The 14,046-nt window shown below is 46.6% G+C and overlaps 1 long non-coding RNA gene across 1 annotated transcript; it reads left to right on the top strand.

Annotated features, from left to right (window-relative positions):
* Positions 1–2,033: 2,033 nt before the first annotated feature.
* On the top strand, positions 2,034–14,046 carry LOC144679655 (uncharacterized). Its single transcript, XR_013576390.1, has 3 exons — positions 2,034–2,142; positions 2,359–2,419; positions 11,969–14,046. It is a non-coding gene; the product is annotated as an uncharacterized LOC144679655 (long non-coding RNA).

A 14,046-nucleotide genomic window follows, 5' to 3' on the forward strand; every position in this document is an offset into this window, starting at 1 on the left:
AACAGGCAAACATGCTTCACCAAAGCAACATAGGAAAAGGAATTCCCTGTTGGTGCCAGTTATGATGCTGGGAATCAAAAATCTAAAACAACTGGCAAAAAGACCAGCAAGAGAAATCGGTGAGGTTGCCACTGTTGACCATCTATTTTACATTGAGCCAGCTGACACAAGCACCACTGCAGCCTCTTTTCTGGTTGTCACCTGCTCCAGCAGCCAGAAAATCCGGTGCCTGTGGCTGCAATCAGGGGATCCCCAGGCCCCAACAGCCCACCTGTCTCCTTAAAGGCCTCTTATGTAAGGGGATGGATTCAATAATAACTGTTTAAAAAAAACACCTAAGTCTCCTCCCTCTCCAGGAGTTCACTCCACATTAGCTTCAAGTTACAACAATCTGAATGTTAATTCACCTCACTTTGCTCAATGTACTGGCCTCCAATCCAAAATCGATTTCACCTATCCACAACATAATTTACCTTATATGGGGCTGGCAGAGGTTCAAGCCTCTTACAACAATGGCCAGAAAATCCCCCAAAAAATGGGAGAGAACCAGCTATTGTGGTGGGTTTTTCTGGAGTCGCACCAGAGTTAGAGCACTGGCAGATTTTTGGGACCACAAGCTAGAAATTCCAGCTCCGCATTCCTAGAATTGGAGATGACACAAGTCCCAATTAATCTGCTACTCTGCTCCATTTAGACCTGACATATACATTCCACTCAGGGGGTGAAAGGGTGGGCTTGGAGGAAAATCGTCCACATGCACGCCAATGTCAATTGCGTTGGGAAGAATTCCCAGACTTCTCAGGGAAGTTCCTTCCTTAAAGCCATTGAAGGCTTTAATCAGTGGGCAATGGCCAGTTCTGACTTTTGAGGCTTTCAAAAAGTCCTGGATATTTACTAGAAAAAGGATTCTGAAGGGATCCAGCAGAAGGCAAAGATTGCAAAAAAGAAAATTCAGACTCTTAGGCCCTTGGTGGATTGATTACAGTGCACCCTGTAAGGGTATATCAGCCTTTGCGGGTGCTACTTATTCAAATTATCTCAACCTCAGCATTTGAGACTGCTTCTCCGGGCAGGCAGATTCCTCTCCACTGCACTTATGCTGCCAAAGAAGAGTGAATTACTAATCTGTATCACCTGCAGTTTACAGCCAACTGGTTATAGGTTTGAAGTGTTACTGCTGTAAGTACTTTGGAATATAAAAACATACTCTTGACTGCTACAAAAATAGAAAATGGTGGAAATACTCAGCAGTGCTGGCAGCATCTGTAGAAAGAAAACCAGAGTTAGCATTTCAGGTCCTGATGAAAGGGCATCAACCTGAAACATTAACTGTTTCTCCCTCTGCAGGTGTTGAACACTTGCAGAATTGTTTTTATTTCAACATGTATACTGATTGTGCTACTCATGCCATCCAATAAATGTCCCAAGCTTGTCCCTGCTGGAAAGGTGAGAGCCATTTGCCTGTTAAATTAATTCAGGCCTCTAACAGGGGTCACGGGTGATTGGATCGCTACGGCCATTGTCCATCCTTTGTTACCTAAAGTGAAAATTGCCCCCAGGTGTAAATTGCACCAGTGGTCAGGATCGTGCAATCTAAATATTTTCAGAACAAATCAACGATGGAGGTCAAGTGATAAACTTAATCTACATATGCAAATAATAAAACTTCTTTTCCCAAAGCAATGGTAGTCTGGAGCACGATTAATGATCAGCTGCACCTTGAAGGTCACTGCTTTAAATAGGCAAACCCAAGGGATTGTGGCTTCTTGTAAAGCTATGGGATTAACAGGAGGCCGTTGCAAATGCTTTTAGATTCCAGGCTTCAGACTAATGACGTTTATAAAACATTGTTTTCCGCCTTTAACACATCAGACAGCAGCACTGATTCAATCACTTGCTACTTCAATGCAATGAACTGCATACTGACTCACACATCCCCCTGCTCTGTTGCATCCTCCCAGCCAATGGATGCGCATCACTTCCGGCGGCGCACGGCCGTCTCCAGGAACTCAGGGGGCGGGGTCTGTTGTTATGGTGACCGCCCGCCCCAGCTGTGGGCGCAAACCGCACACATCGGAGCTGCAAAGGGGCGACATCTGAGTGAAATGTCTGGTCAGCAGCAGCCGGAGTTTCGAACCGTTGGTAACTAGAAATGTTTTGGGAATGATTAGCTGAACCGTTGGAGGCAGTTTTAACCCCAATGTTTTGTTTTACCTGGGAACAAAATGTATTTATAAAGTAGTCTTGTTTGGTACTTTGTTAATTGAATCAGTGCTTCCATCGGATGAGACGAGATATAAAGCAAATTCTTAAGTGTCATTGTGTAAAATGTTTATTGGAATTATGCCTTTTTCCTAGAAAAATTGAGAAACCCAAATGGAAAATCGTTGAAGAGGGACATTCTAGCACCTAATTTCAGGTATAAGTTCAGATCAAGTTAGAATACGTGTTAACAATACTGTAAATGTAAATGTAAATTTTTTTTTTAACTCTTATTGCACCAACACTTGTCTTCCTGGCTGGCGTCCCTCCCTGCACCCTCCATAAACTTGAGCTGATTCAAAATTCTGCTAACCATATCCTAACTCGCAGGAGTCCAGTTCATACCTCACTGACCTACATGGGCTCCTTGTTAGGCATTAGCTTCCTTTCAAATCACTCCATGGCTTCACCCCTCTGTACATGAGCAAGATCCTGCAGATGCTGGTAATCTGAAATAAAAACAGAAAATGCTGGAAATACTCAGCAGATCAGGAAGTATTTGTGGAGTAAAATAGAGGGCCATTCGCTGATTGCCACTCCGTGCCCACTTACCTATGCCAATTTTATTCCATGCCTGTCTCGCCCGATCTTCTGAATCAGGCCGGGTGAGATCTAGGCAGCGCAGCCGTCTCCGAAGCCCACTGTCACAGTCCAGCAGAATTGAATTGAAGGAGGACACACCCCCTTTTTTACAGCACCAGCTGCCATAAACCAGGAAAATATAAAGGTCCAATAGAAATTGACAGGCCAGGGAAAAGGTAAGTGCCTAAGATGACTGGGTAGGATTTGGGCGGTGAGGGGGATTGGAGGTCGGGTCGGGAGAGGGGTTCGGACGTCTGGTCGGGGGAGGGGGTTGGACATCGGAGGGTGCTGTGGAGGGGAATCGGACATCGAGGGACTTGTGGGGGGAGTTGGATATTGGGGGTGTGGGGGGAGTTGGACATTGGGGGTGGAGGGGTGGACATCGAGGGGCTTGGGGGTGGGGGGGGAGTTAGACATTGGAGGGTGAGGGGCGGGTCGGATATTGAGGGGTGGGGGGTCAGACATTTGGGTGGGTCTGGACATCGAGAGGGGGTGGAGTAGGCCAGATATCAGGAAGGTCGGACGTTTGGGGGTTGGGAGGTTGGGGGTTCGGACATTGGGAGGGGGCTGTGGGGGGGTGTCAGACATTGAGGGGCTTGTGGGGGGAGTCAGACATCGTGGGGATGAGGGAGTCAGACATCGGGTGGGTGAGGGGGGAGTCAGACGTCGGGGGTTAGTCGGACATCGGGGGTTGGGGTAGTTGGGCATCAGAGGATGGGGGTAGTCGGACATTGGGGGGAGTGGGGGCAGGCCGAACATTGGGAGAGTGGGATGGGGCGGGGGGGGGAGGTCGGACATTTGGGTGGGTCCGGATATTGAGAGGGTGGAAGAGTGGGATGGACATTCGGAGGATTGGGGGTTCGGACATTGGGAGGGTTGGACATTTGGGGGGTGGGAGGTCAGGGGGGTTGGACATTGGGAGGGGCTGTAGGGGTCAGACATTCAGTTGGGGTGGGGGAAGCGTCGGACATTTGTGTGGGGGGGATGCTGGGGGGTTTCGGGCATCGAGAGGGGTTGGGGGGCCAGATATCAGGGGGTTGAAGGTCTGGTCAGGGGAGGGAGGGGTGTTGGGTTGAGCGTGTGGTTTGAGGATTCGGGTCGAGTCAGGGATGAGGATTGGGCCTGCTGGGTGTGGGGTCAGGTCGGGTCGGGTGGTGAGAGTCCGGCCCACTGGGTGGAGGGGGGTATCGGGTGAGGAGGTCCCATTCAGGTGTGGTAATCCCATGGGGGTCAGGGGTTGGAGAATACCCTGGAGGGAGGTGGTTAGTCTGTGGTGGGGGAGTCCCCTTTGGGGTGGTCGAAGGGGGTGTCACCCTCCAATCCGACGCTGGAAGTTGAGGCCCATTGTTAATGGGCCAGATTTTCATGGGGAAAGTGGGAATATCGAGTTGGGAAGCTTCACGACTCTGCAAACCTTTCTCCTTTTTAAGGGCTCCCGCCCACCTTATTTTCATCCCATGTAGCAGGGGCGGGATAGAGTGAGGTCCGAAGGCTGTATAGGTAGGTCCAAGATGGCAGCGGAGGTGGGCAGATGGCGAGGCCAGCAGGCTAGATCACCTACTTCTGTTTACTTGGACATCGGTCTAGTTGTAACGATGAATGTCAGACCCTGAAACTCTCACTGCCCCAACCACCCCCTATGCCGCTTCCATTCCTCTCCATTTCACTATGCCTCCCAAGCCCCCTTTTATCCACTATGGACAGAACCTAGGAGCCACCTAATAGTAATGGGAAGAATTTGAAATGGACATTTCATACTGAAAAAAAACTCCAGATCCAAGAGAAAAAATTGTAAATCCCTTCATGTGGTCATTTTGTTGTAAAAACATACATCTATTTAGTAACCACATCAAAGACAGATACTCCTTTATAAAACTGTCAGTCAAAATATGTACATAACCCCTTGCTGAGATAAGTGGTTCTTTAGCTTTAGAAACTCAGCCAAAACATTCATAATGGACTCAACTGTCAAAACAAACCATCACAGTTCCAATGGAACCTATTGAAACTGAAAGGACAGATGTAAATTTTTCTATTTCAAAGCAAATTTCAGACCTGAAATGTTAACTCTGTTTCTTTCTCCAGATGCTACCTGACCTGCTCCGTATTTCCAGCATTTTCTGTTCTTATCTCACATTTCCCTATCTCTGTAACCTCCTTCAGACCTATAATCCTCTGAGATCTCTGTGCTTTTCCAATTCTGGCCTTTTGCACAAACCAATTTTAATTGCTGTGCCACTGTTGGCTGTGTCTTCAGCTGGAAAGGCCTTAAGATTTAGAATTCTGCTCCCTCCTACCCCCAAACCTCTCCACCTCTCTAATTCTCCTGCTTTTAAGATGTTGCTTAAAACCTATCTCTTTGACCAGGCTTTCCTTTCCCATTATCTCCTTATATGTATTGGCATTAAATTTTGTTTGACAATGTTCCTGTGAAGCACCTTGGGATGTTTTACTACTTTAAAGGTGCTATATAAATGCAAGTTGATGGGAAATGATTTGTGGATGCCAACAATCACATTGGCAGGCTTATTGTATTGTTCACGTCATCCCAATTGAGTCCTGATCCAATCAAAAGAAGAAAAAGAAAGACTTGCATTTATATATCAACTTTCAGGACCTTTGAAGGGCCAAAGCACTTTACAGCCAATGAAGTACTTTTTGAAGTGTAGTTATTGTTGTAATGTAGGAAACGTGGCAGCCAATTTGCGCAGCAAGCTCCCAGAAACAACAATGTGATAATGATTAGATTATTGTTTTTACCCCTTGAGGGATAAATATTGGCCAAGACTCCCCTGCTCTTCTTCAAGATAGTGCCATGGGATCTTATATGTCCATCTGAGGGAGCAGATGGGGACTTTTTTAACATCTCATTGGAAAGACACTTCAACACTGCAACACTCCGACACTCTGACAGTATTGCACTGGAGTGTCAGCCTAGATTTTTCTGCTCAAATTTCTGCAGTGGGATTGTAACCCACAACCTTCTGACTCAAAGGTGAGAGTGCTACCAACTAAACCATGATTATATTTATACTAGATAGAAATCAGGGGAAACTAGATTATTGAAGGGTGAGATCATCCAGAGTTCATTTTAAAAATTCTTGATTTTGGAAATGGACAATCTGTTTTTTCATGATATTGTGACATTTCCTATTACAACAGTGACTACACTTCAAGAAGTACTTAATTGGCCGTAAAACTCTTTGAGAGATGTCAGGTGGTCATGAAAAGCACCATATAAATGCAAATCTATCTTTTATTTTATCATGGGGCATAAAGTATAAAAGTCAGCAGATAACAAATAACACAGCTGTGTAAGGTCATAAGTCAAGGTTAACATACAGTATTACACTACTGCTTGCGGTGTTGAACTCCACAAAATAGGATTGATATTGAAGCTTCGAAGAAGATTAATTAGCCTAGTATAAAGAGATAGGATTTACAAAGTAAGCTAATAAAAATATTTAAAATTACGAAAGGATAGGACACAGTAAACAAAAATAGATTGTTTTCAATAGCTGAACAGTGTCATGACCAAATAAAAGTCATTACCTCAAAGAATTTGTGTATATGTAGTCCCCTTTTAATTTACGAGTGATTCAATTTAAAAATAACCCATCAGTCAAGCTTTATTCTTAAACAAGATAAAAGTAGTTTATTATGAAACTACTGCTGAAAGTTACTTACGTAAAAGTGATAAAAGGTGGAATTTTCTGCTCCAGCCAGCAGTGGGAATCATGGCAGGCGGGAACACAATATTGGGCATGAGGCCAAAAGTCGGATATCCACCAGCGGGAAATTAGGTTGGAATTTTCCCCTCAGGACTTTCATGGCGCCCTAATGGTGGATCAACTTTCCCATTCATCCAGGTTGGGAACCCCATCTGCATGCATTAGTATGTCATGAATACTCATTAAAATCACAACTGGATACAAACTCGGGTGGGGTTTAGTTTTGCACAAGAGGGAGAGGGTTCACACAAACTCATGGACTGGGGAAGGAGGGGTTTAAAGCACGAGAGGGAGGGGATTCACACAGACTCATGACTGGGGGAGGGGGGATTTAGAGCACGAGAGGGAGGGGGTTCACACAGACTCATGACTAGGGGAGGGAGCGGTTTGATGGAACCGGGGGGAAAGAAGCAGTCACTCGTAGTCGTGCCTCTTCAGATTACATTGTCGGGGTGGGGGATCAAAGCTAGTCCTGGGGGCTCTGTGGACCAAATTGTCAGGTTGGGAAATCAAAGCCAGTCCTGGGGCTCTGTGGATCACATTGTCGGCGTGGGAAATCAAAGCCAGTCCCTTGGGGCTCTGCAGACCATGCTACAGGTCTCTGCATGGCATGCAAGTCATGGTTGTAGTCCAGGGAGGGGGAAAGCCTATACGTACTGCGGGGGGTGGTGCACAGAATGGTATGCAGGGCATGGTCAATGCCTCACACACGGCAGCCCTGGGGGTGCGTGGCTCAGTACTGGGCTGCAGATAGTCTTGACGTGGTAAGGGGAGGCATCTGCAGCCTCTAGATTGGGAACCTGTAATGCAGGGGGCAGGGGCTGTGGGGGGGTGTGGGTACTCGAAGCTCTGCTGTGGGCGGTCTCTGTATGTGACGGTACAGACAGCCTCAAGAAAGGGAGGGGTGAGGTCCACATGGGGCATAGGGATATCTACAGTGGTGGGTTCATGAGGAGGACAGGAATGTCCACAACGATTATAATGGGCTCCAGGGTTACTGGGGTAGGCTGGAGAGTGACCAGAGGGAAGTTTACCAGCACATCGTGGGGTTCCAGGAGGGTCGGAAGAATTACCACAGTGACAGGGGAAGCTGGTCTCAAAGTAAAAGTGCAACACCACCATGTTGACTGCCCGATGGAATGACGGAGTTAAAAAGATCCTGAGGAAAAAAATGCCAAGGGAGGGGTCAGAGGCCACGCAGGAGGAGTCGATGTTTGGACTCATGGGCCCATTCACGGGGCAGCCTGATTTTTTTACTGGGAGGCCATCCCTTGCCAATGGCTGTAAAGATGACTGCCGCACTCAAATTTTTTTGCAAGCGGCTCATTCCTGGGATTCACTAGGAACCTACGCAGCATATCTCAGTCCTCCACACATAACTGTATAAGGGAAGTTACAGATGCCCTTTCCAGTAAGGTACATCATTACCTCCAATTCACAATGGATGAAGCCAGCCAGGCTGCTAGATTCCTGGGATTTGTGGTGATCTCCAGCTTCCCACGAGTCCAGGCTGCCATAGATTGCACACATGTTGCTTTAAAAGCTCGGTGGCAATAGCCACTGATCTTCATTAACATGCAGCCGGTCTGCAATCACAAGAAGACCATTCATACTTGTGACAGGTTCCCTGGGAGTTCTCATGACTCCTACATCCTGAGTCATTCCCATGTGCCACAGATCTTCGAGGGCCCATGGCACTTACAGGGTTGGCTGCTGGGAGATGAGGTACCCGCAAAAGACTTGGCTTATGACACCTATGCGCCTGCTGACTGCTGTGCCCTGTTGTCTGAGATGACTTTGGTGGGTATCTTACTTTGGGTCTCCTGCTCTGGGGCAGGTACACCCGCCTCGGCCTGAGCAGCTGGAGCTGATGGAGTCAGAGGCAGAGAGGATTGGGAGCAGCTGGATACCCTTGGAATCTCGTGTGTGGATGGCCCTGGGGTCTCCACCCTTTGAGTCCCTGGGGGCTGCTGCCCGATTTCTTGAGAAGTGGCACCTGGAGGGAGGTCGAGGTGCCCCATCTCCCTCCCCCTCTCACCTAGCCACTGATGGATCCCACCTATGCCTAGAGCGATGGAGTACAGGTCTGTGCGCAAACCAAGTTGAAACTGCTGGACCATAGTCTCCAAGGCGGATGCCACCTTTCCCATGGAGACCTTGATATGCTTGCATGCCGGAGCCATGACATCAGAGAGAATGCAGACAGATTCCTCCATCCTTCGTTCTAGTCTGGTGACTGCCTCGACAACTCTGCCTGATGTCAGCCTGCCTGTTTCTGTATCTCCAGGATGTGTGTAATGGTCGATTGCAGAGACTCACCACCTGACTCGAAATCAGCGGGGGGTGTTCTCCAGCAGTCTTCTGAGTGCCAGAGACCTGGGCTCTCACTGTCTCCGACTGCTGGGGAGACATGTCCATGGGATGTTCTCCACATAGTGAACCAGGGTCTAACCTTGATCTGGGACCCAACGATGTGTGTGTCTCTGCGATGGTGGAGGACGCAGTGATGGTTCCACATCTAGTCGGTCCTCAGCACCATCAACCGAGGTGTGCCGGGGCTGAGGGGCTGGCTGGAGGTTTGTCTTGGCCTGCTCTTGCTGGTGCTCGGAAGAGAAAGAAGGTGGAATCGGTTCCTGAGTAGGCAGAATCCAACACTTCATTTAATTCACTGTGAAGGTCATGATGTGTTCGACTAATGGAGGGTTCATCCGTACTGCTTTGCTGGGGGAGGCTGATCTCGCCTTCGCCACAGGGGCGATTCCTGTCCTCCCTTGCCAACTCGGCTGCCTCTTCCGAGAATGCAGTCAGCTCCTGTATTTCAGGGATTCCCCTGGTGGTCTGGGATCTCTCCCTCTTGTGGGCAACCTTTGCATGAAGACAGATTAAATGTGATGAGAATGGGTGGAAGAGAAGTTGGGAAGCATGCATAGCTGCTGTGTGTACTGTGCCCTCCTCAGCAAGGCAGAAGAAGTTGAGTGTGCAGGATGATACATGAGATGTAGGTGATGTTAAACTATGGGCAGAATTTTGCCCTTGGTGGGCATATGGGCCCCACTGGCTTGGCGGCGGGCGGATTGCCAACCCCCGCCGCTGAAACGGGGCCTGCCGCCATTTTGAGTGGGCAGGCCAATTAAGGCCCGCCTAGCGGCCTGCCCGACAGGAAGCACCATGCGAGGGAATCCCCAGCTGTCAAAGTGCACTCTCTTGTGCATGTGCGCGAAAGAGCGCACATGCTCCCTGAGACTAAGTGCTGTCTCAGGGAGATCAGTGACAGTGCACAAAAGTTAAAAAATAGAAAAATAAATCACACGAGATGGGACATGTTAATAAAAACGACATAAACTTTACTACATTTTTTGAAAATGGACATGAAACCTCATCCCGCCAGTGGATGAGGTTTCATGTATTATCAGGAGCCCACTGGGGCTCCTGGCCTGCCCGCCAGCCTTAAGGTTGGACGGGCAGGTCTTTAATGATCTTAACTAGCCTGTCAAAGGCCTTAATTGGCCATTGACAGGTCGGTGGGCGGACAGCTGATTTCGTTGTCCGCCCGCCTTCCTAAAAATTTAAAGGGACCAGGATGACGTTGGGGGTTTCTCCCGACGTCATTCCACGTCATTTTCCCGTTGGCGAGCAGGCCCCTCCCCCAAATCGCCAATGGGAAAATTCTGGCTTATGTGTGAGACATTCACTGCAGATGTCCCTTCTGCTAATAGTGTTTGAGATCCCTGTGGACTATAATACTTAGAGTGCCTGATGCCCCAATGAGAGTGAGTCTAGAGTGAGTAGAAGGTTGACTTACCCTGGCAGAGTGGATGAGATCATTCATCCTCTTCCTGCACTGCAGCATTTTTCTTTTCTGTGTGCATGGGCACAGACCCCCCTGGCGACCTCTCCCTAGGCCGGCAAGATCAGGCTGGTCGCCCTCTTGCTTCCATCCCTTGGGAAGGGGACATCTCGCCATTTGCGAACAGCCTGGAGGAGGGTCACCAGGGAGTTGTGGCTGAATTGATGTGCAGATCACTTGCTTCTCCTGGAGGACATGTCGTTCAGCCACACCACACAGCTGGCCTGCAGAGAATGAATGTGTGTTTCGACGCTGCTTACATATGGCGCCAGGAACTTGGACCCCATGAGATAACGGTGGGCAGATGAATCCATGCCCACCCCGCCACATGATTTGGCGAGCAGCTCACCGATGCATAATCAGTTTTCAAGCTGAAGATTGAGCATGAGAACAACAACACCACCACCACCACCACCACCACCACCACCCCCCCCACCCCCCACCACACAGTGGGAAACTTACTAGCTATCTCATCTGCCACCACACTTAGTCTGCAAAATGTAAATTTCCCCAAAGTTATTAACTAAAATATAGATGCAAAGATTAAAACGCAGATAAAAGAAGAAAAGATACACAAAGATGAAATTTCAAATTAGCCGCTGTGAGATTTCGTTGTGGGCCCATTGCTTGAATTCCTTCTTTCCGAAGTGAAGGGGTTGAAACTTGGGGTTCGGTTTAGCAGCTGCAATGGTTTGTAAAGTTGAAGAGTCGGAGTTTTCCTTCCTGGGTGGCCTCAATAGCTAGAGTGGATGCTGGAACAGAGCTTCTTTCCTTGCTGGAGACTGCAGGTACCGACACTTGAAGATTGCCTGGATTCTTCTTAGCAGCCCAGGGATGATTTTTCTGGATGCCTTACTCTGTAATTCCTGATGGCAGGGAACTCCAGCTCTCATATGAGGTTCATGGCTGTTTCAGCTGAGAGGGGGGTGCTGCCATTGTTACTCACACTGCCACACAAGATGGCCTTACAGGCTCCTTTATACAGTTCAAAGACACAAAATGGCTGCTATGTTAATTTTTAATAAGTCATTGTTTCAAACAAGCAAGGAAGTTAATTATGTTCTGTTGAAGAGTCATACAGACTCGAAACATTAACTGTGTTCCTCTCCGCAGATGCTGTCAAACCTGCTGAGCTTTTCCAGGTATTTTTGTTTTTGTTTTGGATTTCCAGCATCCGCAGTTTTTTGCTTTTATCTTAGGAAGTTAATTATATTGAGGCCCTTTGAAGTCCCTTCCTGTCTCCTGCTCCCTTAGAAGCCAAAGGATTTTCATACCTTTCAGAAGACTCAATGGACATCCCTGGAGGAGTCTTTGCATTTTAATGACTCTTCATAGCCAGCTCCAGAGATAAGAGTCTGACCAGATTTGAGCAAACACAGAAAGGTGCCAGGTTGTCTGCCCATACTTCCATTTTGGGAAAAAAGGCTTTTAAACTCAATTTAGGTTTGAAAACAGAAATGTACTTTTACAACAGTTGCCCGTAAAATCTGTAATATCATAAGTACATGTTTGTGATATATCTCCTGTATATTTTCTTTTTTTACAGGTTTACATTATGGAAACAAGAGATAAAGAAATACACATCTTTCGTACCCAGTTGGCTGATGCAATGCAGTCTCCGGATTGCTGCCATCTCCTAATATTTCTCAATTATGTTTTATCTGGTGGATTTCTTCCTTCTCTTCTTCCTGATCTTTATAATAATTTGCACTGATCTTAACTTTTGAACTTCATTGGACTCTCTATCTGCAGCATTTTCACTGTTAAACTCTACAAAGAATGTGCCAGTTAAATCGGTAGTTAAATCGACTGTTGTTTCTTTACCTGGAAGCATGTCCTGTTCATTTCCCAGACTTTAACACTTTAAATTCTCTTTTGAGATAGCAAGTTAGTGAAGGCCTCTTTCTGTGCCAGTAACTCGTCCCTTCTTTGATCAAAGTTTCTTTGCTGATAGAAGAATGTCATTAAGATGCTTTTTATGTTATAGCAAGTATGTTTAATATTCTTGGTTTGTTTTTTGAACAGTTTAAAATCTCTCAGTTTTTCCTCATTCCACTCAAATCGGATATTACTTAATTCTTTTCGAGCTAGGTCGACATCTTCTGTGTTTTGAGTTTTTGCTTTTTTGTCTAACACTTTGTGTCTGCATCTTAACTCACAATTTATTTTGATCAAAATCATGCTCTGTGCTGCATTCAGTAACTTATATTTCTGTGACTCTACACTGATGGATGTGATTAACTTCTGTGCTGCTTCAGCAGTCAGGGCTATGTACTTCAGTGTTAGCTGCAATTAACCCTTTATGATCACTCTGAGATCTCAGTCCTTTCTGTGGGACATTTTGATTTCAGAATTCGGTAGTTCCCCTTTCTGCCTCTTTTAATTAATTTGGCTTGGTTTCAGCCCTTTTAGTACCCAAGTGACTTCCCTCAAGCTCTTTGACTAAGTGGGCATCTCCCTCACTGCCTCTTGCCTTCTTGTGGATTTCCCTGGTGCTTGTTTAATTCTGTGGGTTTTTGCTGAGCCATTTCAATCTTCATTGGTGGTGTAGACTCCTGTAGGGCTTCTGTACCCTTTCAGCTGTCTGCACAAGCTGCAGAATCCTCCTGAAACCGTTCAGTTTGTTCAGCCTCACTGGACTGTTCTTGAGTTTTGGGAGGTAACACCTTCCTAGGTCATTTCCTAGTAAAAGGTCAAACCCCTGCATGAGTAAGCAGATTATACCCACCATCACCAGCCTGGTAACGAGTTCACTCTAAGTGAATTTTCACTATTGGCACCTTGACACCTTCTCAAGTTAGTCCTTTTACTATCACTCTGGAATTTGTCCTGCTACTTTGTGAGAAATCTTCAATTCTCCCCACGAGCAGTGTATGTAAACAGTCATGTATCCTGAAGAATGTTAATCTCCTTTTTTGGTTCTTTGGAACCACTAGGGACCATTTCCCCTTTGCACATGAAATCCTGATAGGTTTCTGTAGCTTCCTTTGTATTTGCACAAAGGGTTATGATTTTAGTGACCACAGATACAGGCGACATTGGAATACTGCCTGTGGGGCTTTCTTTGCATGATAGCAGTGTTCTCCTACATGGCCTGGTTTTCCACAATGTGGCCTTAAAAACATTAATATCATAAATTACATGTTCATGACGACAGTCTAAAATGAGTGGCCTGAGATACAGGATTAACAGTAAGCGTTGGCACGGAGAGTTGTGAAGCTGTGGAATTCACTTCCAGGGTTTATGGCTGGGGCAGAAACTATAGCAACATTCCGAATGGGGGAACAGGACGGTTAGGTGTGTGATTAGGACATTTTGCTCACATGGACAAATGCTGACACACTGACTGGTTGGGCCAAATGGCCTATTTCTGTTTTGTAGCTTCTATATATTTCAATGTAAGGTGCCAAGGCGATTATAATCTGTCAGTTACTACTCGAGTTACTACCCAAATCAGCACAAACCAAAACCTGAAAATAGCACCTTCAAGTATAGCATATTGTTACACTGGCTAATGCCTTTACCTGCTAGACTATTGTGGAAGATATAAGTCATGTGAAGCCAAAAACAAAACTATTGTAATCTATTAGATGTTAAATATAAATAAAAATCTGTTCAAACAGA

This window comes from Cetorhinus maximus, chromosome 4 (genome assembly GCF_964194155.1).
Source record: "Cetorhinus maximus chromosome 4, sCetMax3.hap1.1, whole genome shotgun sequence".
Lineage (NCBI taxonomy): Eukaryota > Metazoa > Chordata > Chondrichthyes > Lamniformes > Cetorhinidae > Cetorhinus > Cetorhinus maximus.